Here is a 12,621-nt window from a genome sequence, read left to right on the forward strand (position 1 = left end):
TCCCCGTTTTTTATCTGTGTCACTTGTAGCACAGACACTTCTATTAAACTAATATGGAGGGAGTCAACTCATGGGAGCTGCTGCTCTTCTTGTGATTGTGTGAATTGACTTGCATTCAAACCAGAACTTTTCTTGCATAAACATTTCTTGAACAATCAGTTGTCAGCCATATTAGCTATTTCAGTTAAATAATGTTGCACACTTGAAACTGTTTCTTTAGCCTCTAACACACACAAACAACAACCAATGTAGGCTGATGTTGTTTTCATTGTTTCCTCAAAAAAAGTACTTTCTGGCCTTGCAATTATTGATAAATAAAAAATAAAAAATAAAAAAAAAAAAAAAACAGTAGGGAAAAAAAAAAACTTGTCCACCCGAAGAGAATACAAAATATCAGGGCAACTGTTCTGGAGCTGATTTGAGAATGCTTCAAGATGACAGTTTATTGTTAAATACACTTGTGACTCATACAAAGGTAAAACAATGCTTTGAATGTGTGGGAGGCAGTTGCACACTGTAGCTATCAGCTAATTGTTATTCACACCTCTGACACTTTCAGAAAATCAGTTAATTTATCAGAACAACAAAGCTCAGGCACTCTTACACAGAAGTCAGAATGCTGTATTATTACAGTCATGATCTACTTTGGCAGGTTTTCAAACAGGGTGTGTGGAGAGGAGAAAAATACATGCAGGAAAGAAATGTGCAGCCACAACCACAGCTGAAGAAAAATCCTAAAATAGTAGCCTATATGCTTGTACATGTTAAATGTTGGTCCATTCCCTAAACATTTGGAGTAGATGCAACTGCAGAAAAACCAGAAGTGCCAGCGGGTCAAGCTACAACACCTGAAAAACAATGTCCAGAGAAACACATGCACAACTACTGGCCTAAATCTATATATACAGATTTTTCTCCAATGCTTTGCCCCTCCCAACTTGAGGATAGCAACACTGAAATGACTTCTCTGGCTGCTGCATACTGAATCTTCTTCCAAATTCTCACTTAGCAACAGTTATTTGACTAACGAATCCGTTCTCAACTATTAAATGAATTGCCGATTACTTTGATTGTTGATTAAATCGAACCATCTGAGTAATTTTCTTACCCAAGTACTTAACCTTAAATATTTTCTGGTGTCTTTCCCCAACCAGAGGAAACTGAATATCCATGGACTGTGGACCAAACAAGACATCTGAGGGATTATCTTTGGACTTACTGACATTTTCATCCTTTTATAAACCAAACAACTAATTCACTGACGGAGAAAATAATCAACAGATCACACTGCAATGAGAATAATAGTTGCAGCCCTACACAAAACATTTACTTTCAGAGGTTTGCTTCTTGGTAAAGAGAATCTAAACAACAACAGCATCATGAAGTCCATCCCACCACTGGGTTATTGCATGTGTCTTCTGGGGGTTGCATATAACTGGCAGGCACCAGCTTGATTTCACAACTGTGGGATAAGTGAAGTGAGTGTGACATATAGAGGGCAGGTGGTGCCAGTCAAGTGAAGTACATGAGCAGAATGCCAATCTGTAGTTTCTGAGCTCCATAATTAGTTCTTTTTCCATAGCAATCTCCAAATTATGTCATCAGGCCTTACAGAGTACTCATTATTCAGTGCAACAAACAAGCTGGAAACAACACTCAATTCTATGGAGACCTGAGAACTGCGTTCCAGGGAGGGACTTGAGTCGCTGTGTGAAACCAACAAGAACCAACACGACACCTGGCATTTTCCAGCTAAAGTGGGCTGTTGCACACTGCTGAGCACAATGAAAGAACTGGATCTTAATTGTGCAGGTTTGGGTGTAACAAGAAAAAAAAAAATCACGCATATAGTTTTCCTTAAAGGCTTGAAAATCTGCACCTCTGTGATAAACATGTATACGTGAGGAAATTGACTGACCTTTAGACTTTTTTCACTAAATTTACTACAAGTTAATGTGCTCAGGGGCAAAGCTAATATGTGAATATGTAAGTGATGCCCTTTTAGAGAAGGTACCTAGCCTTCATATCAGTATATTTTTCATTTTAAGGAAATGCCCAACACCATTTAATGAAAAAACAGAGAAAATTGACTCTGAAGTAGCAAAAGGGGAACGTCAAAGTCAAACATAAATATAAGACCCAAAGCCAGAAGATATCCAAAGGTTTACAATTGAATAATTTTTGACTTTTTGGTATAATTTGCTCTATAAACACTAATCAAGTTATCTTTAATTTGCTCTTTGAAACAACATATATTTTTACTGTAAGAGAGAAATAAAATGCCTCTACACCTTGCTGTAATGGAGTGTGGAGGTAAAAATATGACAATCCAGGATTTAAAAGCACTACTGTAGTGGAAAAACACACATTTACAGAATCTGCTAAGGTATAAACATGGCAAATGGGACCTACCTGTCATGTCTTTAAAAAGCTACCGACTGACTGTTTACTCAGATCTTTTCCCCTTAAGACTTCATCGACTAAAAGCAGTCCTCACACACTAAACACTTATTACATTAACAATCAGCCGATTTTAAATTAAACATTTACAAAGAAAAAAAAAAAAAACCTTTGAAAATGGTTGGAAGGACAATTAAAACTACATATAATTAGTACTTTAAATGCTGTCAATTAAAGATTCATTATGTTAAAATGAAGGGGTGTTTTGAAATACTTTGATCAAACTCTAATGATAAAATCAATTACTGCATTACCTTGATATATTTTGTAATAATAATTACCATTTTTGCCTAAAATGACTAATAAGGTGTCATCTCCATTAAACAATATAAAGTAAACTATCAGTATCAGCTGTGATTTGTTTGTGTCTTAACTTGGAGTAATCATTTAATTAATGGAAACAAAACCGGACCGTCAACAAAATAAACCTTAAGAAATAACATAAAATAATGTACAATTAAAATGTAGAAAAGTCCACATGAATGTGAACACCACCTGTAACTGCAAACCTTGCAGTGGGTGTAAAGCAGCCCTGACTTAAAGTCAATCCAAACATTTCAAAGAGGGTAATTAGTCAACAGTTAAAGGCAGTAATCACTTAGCGATGAACATAAAAGGACTCTGAGGAAAACAAACTGGAAATGGGCTGCTACCATTCACATCACAGTTGGATTCTAGAGGTCATGTGCTAAGTCCTGCTAAGAACCTCAAAGGCAAACACTGAACATTGAGCACTTTTGTGTGAGTGTTTAGAAACACAGCCAGATTTTAAGCACACAAACACGAAAAATATCAATTTCACATTTGGTTTAACGCTTTCACACTTTGTGTCACTGACACCCAGAGAGAAGGGCTGTGGAAGACAAAACACAGCTCCTGGATAAGGATCATGTTAATGCCTATCAATTAGGATCAAAAAGGGATTAACCGGCATGGTTGCAGCGGTGGGATGGGGGCCCATGCAAAGTCACTGAATACTAGGGGTCACTCCCCCGACTTCATTAGTGCTGACCTTTCCACGCCATTGTGTGACAGGAAAGAGACCCCACGGTCTATGTTTCCCCTTTACCCATCTAAGATGGCTTACAGAGAGCCAAGTATGAGACATGCAGAAAAGCTGTTAGTGATCAGTGAAATATGAAATATTCACCTTTAAAGTCCAGTGAGACTTATTAGGTTACTGCAACTTGGTAGACGTGGGTATTTACTAACCACCCCCCTCCCTGCAAAGGAAATAATTTTTTTACCTTAGAGAAAAGTGAGATTTACTAATTAGTCATGGAGCCTCCCCTTTCTATGATGTTCCACAGGGTTGACCAGCTCCAACTTCGCCTTTCCATCTTAATTCACAAAAGGTCAAATGGCAACGTGAAAGCAGGTACTCCAGGTGTGTTAGAATAAGCCCCAATTAGGGAAAAATGCAAGCACACCCTCAAGTCTCACATATCTGACTTAGAAGGAAACTTGGTAAATCCCCTGCATTGGGTCCATTTTAATGTTCTGACATATTTGAGTATGTTTTACATTCATTTACAAAAATAGAGAGAAATGAGACAATAGAGGGGAAGATTTCATACAACCTACTTGATTTTTATGCCTGATAGATCACATAAATACAAGTCAAGTTGTTTGTACAAGAGTAAGTCTGCATCTGTATTCTGTGTCTGTAACTGCTAATCAACCTGAAATTCAGCAAGGTGAGAGTGAAACACCCACAGCTTCATATTACTTGTTGCTTTATGTCTTTGTGAAAGAAACACTATACTCCTGTTTAATGAACCAAGAAGTAGTAAAAAAAAAAAAAAAAAAAAAAAAAGAGAGAATTTCAAACTTGAACATGAGGGGTTTTCAATGAATTAGAAAAATTTCTAAAATATAATTAATTCAGTGGTACATTAAATGGTAGGGCTGCAAGAACATCCTGTTACACTGTTGATTATTTTTCTGATCAACTGATTAATAATGTAGTCTATAAAATGTTAAATGTAAACAGCCAAAAAATTTTCCTAGATCCTACAGAAGTTCATATTTTTTGCCATTCAAGTCAGTCTGAAAAAACAATGTTCACACTTGAGAAGCTAAATCTTGCCAATGATTAACATTTTTACACTGCTTTAAATTAATCATCAAACTACAAGGCAATTATTTTTACTGCATTGGATTAATTGTAGCAGCTGTAAATGGTAGTTCCATAGTTCTTTACTGCAGTCTGCTCAGATGGTTTTGCTAATTCTAGTAATAAAAATCATTGCATTCATCAACAATTTTACAATTAATATGGGCATTGTCAACAGAAGTAATACTACACATGTTCACCCTTTCACCAAAGATGATTAGTGTGTGATCTGTATAAAACTGTGGCTGAGATAGAAGCAGACCAAGATCAGTAAATCGCTAAAATAAAAATACATGTGGATGTCATGTTGATCACTTCCAACAGCTGCCCCTAGCTGTGCAAGAAAGGCAAGAAAAAGCTAAATATAATCTTAGAATTCATAATTGTATTCCAAAATTCATATATAGCACAATGATAATTTCACTATATCGATGATTTGATTTAAGACAGTGGATCCTTCATCAAACAATGTGTATGAATTGAATATGTGAGTATATTAATTATGTTATAGAATAAAAATAGCAGAGATTGCATGACTGCTGTAACATACATGGCCTTAACCCAGCAATATGCATTTACTTTTCCCTGTGTTGAGAACTCAGTGAAAGTTAAGAGTTAAATAAAATAGCAGGAGTTCATCTCAGGCCAAAAGTTTCCTTAAGTGTTTGCTCAGGCTGCTGGTTCAGTTAAAGCAGGCATGCAGCCTTGTAGTGCAGTCAAACAGTGGTCATCCAGGCCTATAGCCTTCTTTGTACCATTTATGAGAGTGTTATAGATGAGCACACTCCATTTAAAAAGCACTGGTGGATTTGCAGTCAAATGAAAACAGGAAGTATTGCTGAAGCTGTCAGTGCTACGCAGCAGAGTGGGAACGGACATGCTACATGTGTGCATCTGAAGACAGGTTGGACCACAAACATTGGGAAAAACACAGGAAAACACGAGTCATTCCCACTGAAAACTGCAGTCAGTGAAAGCAGGTTATTTACTTACCTTTCATGAAGTTCCAAAATAATGATGATTCAAAAATACTGTAATTGGGCACTATCATAAAATGTTCTCAGCGTGGCAGCTTTCTTCTAATGAGCACCTAATAATTATGTAAGGGTGATACTGCTGTACTTCAGTTTCCAAATATCTACTTGCAACAGAAACGCGATTATTTTTTATGATTATAGGCAAATAATTTACCTTTGACCCAAGATCCCTTTAATACTTCGAACAGACCTACATACACTCAGAGGACAAGCCCGTAATTAAATATAATATTATGTACACAAGTATCAATAACAGGAAACGTATTTTATCGTCACCAATTAGTAAAAATATGAAGTGAGCAAATGTAATAAGTTCATTATCAAATGTGGTGACTTTGGTTGGTGCAGTGAACTTTACCTCCGTTGTCCCATGCAGTAAGGTCAACAGGTTTAAGTGTTTGAACATTTTTTGAAAAATAATTAGTCCAATACGCTTCGGTTCATCATGACACCACAACACAAGCATAAACTCAAAGTGCTTTTCTCTCTCTCTCTCTGTGTTTATGTGACCACAGGGCTGCGGTTCAGCTTAATATGTTCCCACTGATGTGTTTCCAGCATCAGAACACAGTTAAGCTTTCACATGAGACCTTAAACAGTGAACGAAAACAAGCATTCGAGAGGTTAAAGGTCACTTAAAGCTTTCAGTGTGTCCTGTTAGTAGACTGAACATCACCCTACACTGTGATTTAAATAAACGCTATTGGTGGACTTCAGTTTTAAGTATTTAAATCCTGTGAAACATCACAAAAAAATGTACATATAAGATTGCAATTAAAATTGATGCAATGAACAAATAATTCTGACTGATACTGCTTAAATTATACTGTTTTTTGCCGAAACGCAATATAGAAAATTTAAATATTTTAATGTATTATAAAAATTAATTACGCATCGACATTTAAGTACATAATTCACTTGGCAGTAATTATAACAGTATTCTTGATAATTAAACTATATGTATGAACTGAAATAATATTAAAATACATGCATATAAATTGGGCACAAAATAGATACTGATCATTTTATTTTGTTTATTATTGATTAAGCACCGAATTGTTTTCGTTAACAGTTTACGATGCGATATTCTAAATTAAATGGCATTTTATTTTGTGCATAAAAATTACTGTAAGGTATCTTTTGAGAAAATAAATTATTTACGTCGCGAAAACATAATTGTTTGTAATTAAAGAAAAATGTCATATCCCAAAAATGGAAATGAATACAAGACCAACCATACTTCTTAAAAAAACGTATGCGCTCCTTGTTTTGAAAAATATTTTAATTCAAGAACGATGCATGATTTAATCTCCATCTTGTGTGATGGATCTGAAGCTTGAAAATACTAAATAAGTAACATAAACTACGTACCATAAGCAACGTCGTATAAATAATTTTACTTTATATTTCAAATATCGTGTTAGTGCAGGATACTGTTGTACATGTAGAATATAATTTAAGAGGCCTTACACCAAGATGTGTATTTGTGTAAAATTATATTAAATACCTTCTCAAAACCATCTGTGTCTTAGTGTAAAAATGTTCAAAAATATTTTATGGTTAAATTGAAACATTCATCCTAAAAACAATGATCGCATATCATTTTTCAAAAAGAAAATATATTAATTGCAAATTTCTATAATTCAAAATTCAACAGATAAAATTCGGCACGTATCCGTTGATTTTCAAAGCTGTGAAGACATTTCTTGGACTTGGTTTCACCTATAATGGCCGTGCCGTTTTCTACCAGCATGTGCGATATGATTTTAGATTCTGTTTTCTACAAGCTACATAATATTTCATCTCTTCTGCCACTGCCTAAACCCAAAATGGACGCTGTGTTTAGTTATCGAAGGCTAGGACCAGCTGAGGGTCACAGCTGTGCAGTTGTGATTGCATGAGAGAGGAGGCAAATGGTCCCATGCCTTGGCAGGCTGCCAGAAGACTCCTTAAAATACAGTGAAGGCCTTGATTTAAAATATGCCACACCAATGTCAAAGGAAACTGCGTCATTACGCAGCAGAGGCTGGTGGGATAAACAACCCACCACTTACAACAGACAATAGCAGGTGCTGCTGTTGTACACAGAAATGCTTTGAAACGTGCTCAAATTTGACTCTACGTGCACAGAAATAACCCAGGAAATCTTTTCATTATAGCTCAAGCAGCATTAGAGCCTAGATGAAAGCCTGTTTTTTCTAGACATCATCATGATGTTAGACCTCGTGACTGCAATGTGGGTGGAGACAAAGAGCCAATAGCGACACAGGATGAAGATTCTGAACCGTCGTTGCATCAGCATTTTCCAGCTAAGCCTCAAGTGAAAGTTACGAGATCCATATCCATGATTATCTTATGAAGAGATCAAAAATCAGTGTTAATAAAAAATGATTGCTGTTGACGAGTGAATGACAGCACTGGATTTGATTACCCATTTCTCAGCATCATATCATCTAGATTTGGCAAGAAAGCCAGAGCTCACACTCTGTAAACACTGGTTTGTGCAGCGGACTGATATTTCCCCCAGGCAATCACATTCACCTACTGCAGCACCTTCAAGCATTCCTTGAATTGCTTTCCTCAACTTTAAACGTGCCTAAATGTGCAGCAGGTCAACAGGCCAACACAGATCCTACCATGCAGGCAGACACACTCCAGTACTGAAGACACGAAGGCACAACAGGCTGCAAGAGGACAGGGATCTCCTGCAAAAACAAAAGAGAAAAAGAAAGTCATCAAACAAATGTGGCTGAGGAATACTCAAGATACACACTGCCTTGTCCCAGACAAGAGAATATATGAAGAACATGAAACAAAATGACTGTATTTGTCTTGGTTAAAGACAGCTAAGTACATTAACGATTAAAAAGTTACAAAATATAAATAAATAAAATGCATGTAATGCTGAAAAAAGTTGTTAGAGTGTGAACGGCATTTTTTTTTAAAGTGTCTGACATTTTAAACAACAAAAATGTTATAGTTAATTAATATAAAATTCACTGTGAGATCATTTTGAGTAGTACAAATTAGTTAGGTCGAATCATTGCTTTAGTTTTGATATACATTTAAGCTGCAGTAAAATGTAATTCTTAGATCGATACTTTCCTTATTACAAAATATAATCATTAATATAACGCATTATGCATGCATAACACATTATACCTTTATCTGTTTCACTCATTCATTTCAAAAACACAATAATTAGGAGTAAACTTAAAAACTCTATCGAGTATAATTTGAGGAGTTCAAAAAAAATACACAAGTTGAGAGCAATAACTGAAACTTATAACAAGTTACCACAAAGGGAATGTGTGACCCTAATTCTCTGCTTTCTGTGTCCTCCTTACCTTCCCAATTGCAATTCCAGTCATTTTTTGTCAGACACTGGTTCAGGTGTGGAACAGGCCTGCAAAAATACTGCATGTTTAAGAGTGGCTGTGTGCGCTCCAGTGAAAACATAAATACAAGCACTTAAAAACCATTAGGGATTATGGCAAGGCAAGACTAAAGGAGCTGTCTGACAGCGAAGGAGTATGCACTAAGAAGGTGATAATGAAGAGATCTGTCCAGGCTGGTCACTGATATGGCAAACAGATAAACATCACAGACTCACGCACTGAAAGTAACTTGTAATGTCAAAATGAGCTTGGAGCGCTTTGGAAAGCCAAAGTTAATATTACCTCTGCTCTGACAGAAAATGTGGAAGGAACAGTGCAGCTGCTTCGACATACTTTAAACACATCTAAGTACTGAATGAGTAGGTTGAAAAAAAAAAAAGACAAACTTTTTCTCTTCTGAGTGTCTGATAAATGTCTAAGATATGCAACTTATTTATTTTTAGTTACACATAAGAATGCACCAATAATGTGATTATTTATATGAATGAATATATATAGTATAGTTCTTATACATATATACACTCTAAATATATAGCATGTATAGGTCTTAATAATGATCTTCTATTTCCCCAATGTTACATTTTTCAAAGTTGGATAACATGATCCTTTTTCTACACAATTACCTCTACAAACTGTTCAGAAACGCTGATGAGTTTTTAATTTAACCCTATCTCTTTTAACTTTGAGCAAATTCTTGAGTCAATAATATACTAAAGTACATTTGTTTGATACAACAAATTCTACATTCATAAGATGCAGTAAAGCACAACAGTACTTTCTGAGATACTCTGGAAAGCCTTTGTCAAACCTGAATCAAACAAAATGGCTTCCAAATATGCCAATAATAGAAAGATGAATATTGGTAAAAGGAAAAAATAAATAAATAAGGGAAATAAATGACAGATATTACACTAAGACATATCAAACTATATAGCTACTGCGTTGTGACCAGAGTAATTCAAGTAGTAATTAACAACAAACCGTCCACCATTTAACAGAACAAAGCTGTGTTAAACAAATCTCGTACACAGATAACGGTCATCGTTCCCCATGTGTGTAATACAGGCTTCAGTGAATTTCATGAAACACCAACCTGCTTCCTCTCATCAATAAATTCCCCATATGTCATAGTAACAATAATTCTTGCAGCCATCTTGCCCCAAAAGAGCAGACATGAGGGGAGGGAGGAAGCTTCCCCAAGTCATATGACTGCACTGTCTGCAAACAACTGCAGTGACAGAGCAAAAGCGTCTAGACAAGTCTGAGGCAGCAACACATCAGGTAATATATGCACTGCCGGCCTAAATTTACTTCAATTTACACATTATTTTAGTTCAAAATATCGGTTTTCCATTTCTGCAACATGAAATGCAAAAATGTGTGTCTTTAAGCTGCCAATAATAGTGATTAATCTCTCCTTATGGACAGAGGAGTGAATTAGTTCAAGACTGGAAGACTTCTGCGTACATATGTACATAAAGTATTAGTATATTTACTATAAGTAAAATTCTTATAACAATAATAATAATAATAATAATAATAATAATAGTGATAAGCACATATGTATACTTAAGCCTGTTAAGATAGACTGTGCACAAAAAATGTACAATTTGCCATTCGGTGTAATGATATGGATAGAAGTCTAATTACTTTAAAATATTTGTTATTTATTCATTTATATTTAAATAAGTTGCAAATCCAATATATTAAAGCATATGTTTTCTATGTTATTAATCTGACAGGCAGCATCTACAATATGTATATACTGCACTTTTAATTAGGATATTTAAAACAAATATAAAATAACTTACGTTTTGTTTACAAGGAACAAAAAAAACATGCTGTATCATGTACCCTATATATACCCTGTATGTACATTTGCCAAGGTAAACAGGCAGCTGCTTATGTACAATGTAAAGCCTGGCCCTTCAGCCTAAAACTGAACCTTTTCAACACATAATGTGCACAACAACCAACCTTTCTGTGCTGGTCCACGCTGTTTTGTGAACAGTGCACTCTTCTTGAACTCTAGAGCAAAAGGCTGCTCCTCTCTAAAACATAAACAAGGACAGAAAAGGGAGAAAAAATATTTCAGCCCAAATTCACACTGCTTCACTACACAGGTAATATGAGGTAATACACGGCAAAGGGACTGCTCTGTGTTTTCTAATGGTAAACTGTAGAGGCTAAAAGGGGGAAATTTGAGATGATGAGTGCACAGATCCAGTCTGCCTTCAGGTGTCTGCTGAGTAACAGGTAGCTTAAGCGCGCGCGGGGTTAATCAACAACGTCAGCAAAGGTGCGTCACCTGCGCATCCTCCAGAAGTGGAGTGAATGAGGTCAAGACTCCAAAACAAATGAGCTACAGTGCGATTTCACAAGGAATTAAAACATGTCAGTCGCATTAGGGTACATTAACAGCAAAATATTTAGCAGCTTCACTTGGGAGTTTGTTACGGAACAACTGCGTTTTTAAAATTCGGAGACGAGATGCCGCTTGCCCCCAAATACACACCGCTAATGTTCACAATTAAAGGCTATCTTACTTTGCAGTCGGTAATAGCCTACTGCGGTATCCACTGTACGGAAGACAACTTGCACTGTGGCGCTCTCCTCACCTACCTGTGCATAAAGAGCTGTCTGCTGACAGACTGCAGAAGAAAAAACTTTCACAGCATTTATCTAAAAAACATTTTGGCTCAGCCTGGCGGCTCACCGGCGAAGGCGTTTCAGGAGGAGAGCAAAATTCCCATTTCCCACCGGCGGCTTTCTTATAAATGAGCAAAGACATGTAAAACTCCATCTCCAATTTTATCAATTTCAGACAGACTCCAGACAGTCTCAAAACGGTTACGTGCCTGGTTGTCTTGCGCGTGCACGCCGAATGGCGCGGAAAGCGGCGATAACATTTCTAGAGTGACAGGGGAAACAGCCAATAGTGATGCGAAACACAATCTGGCATCCAATCACAATGAGCGATACGTATTTTTCAACCACCCATCCTCCTCCGCAGCCGTCTGTTGACAGTGCACTGAATAAAACAACAGTCTGAGTTAAGCAGTTCATTGCACTGAGATGTGGGTCACTGACTGCATCCTATTCTCTCTGGGAAAATGAAGCAGATGCTTATATAGTATGTTTAAGAAATATGGTCAAATATTGATCTCTATGTGCATAAATGAAGAGAATAATTAATAAATAGCCTAGGCTTTGCATATGAATTTATACATGGTTGCAATTAACCACAATAATATTCTGCCTTGTTTAATTAAATAGATTTAATAATGCAACACTATTATACCCTTTGTTTAAAGAATAACATGGCAAATCAAATTGATGCTGTTTTTCTCAGTGAGTACAATAGCAGAGTACTGAGGGGCCATCTGGTTGAAATATTCAATAGGTAACTACATTGTTGCATGCAACAACAGTTGACTGCAATTTCTACCATGATCCCACTATTTACATCAAGTCTCCTCTAATACAAGCTCTGGACAAAGCTACATGATTACATACTACTTCCAGCTCACTTACTCCCACTTGGGACACCAGATCAGGTTGAAATCTCATCTTGTTGTTGACAGGAAAGCAATATTTTGAAGGTCTTAGA

The sequence above is a fragment of the Sphaeramia orbicularis genome, chromosome 20 (genome assembly GCF_902148855.1).
Source record: "Sphaeramia orbicularis chromosome 20, fSphaOr1.1, whole genome shotgun sequence".
Taxonomy (NCBI): domain Eukaryota; kingdom Metazoa; phylum Chordata; class Actinopteri; order Kurtiformes; family Apogonidae; genus Sphaeramia; species Sphaeramia orbicularis.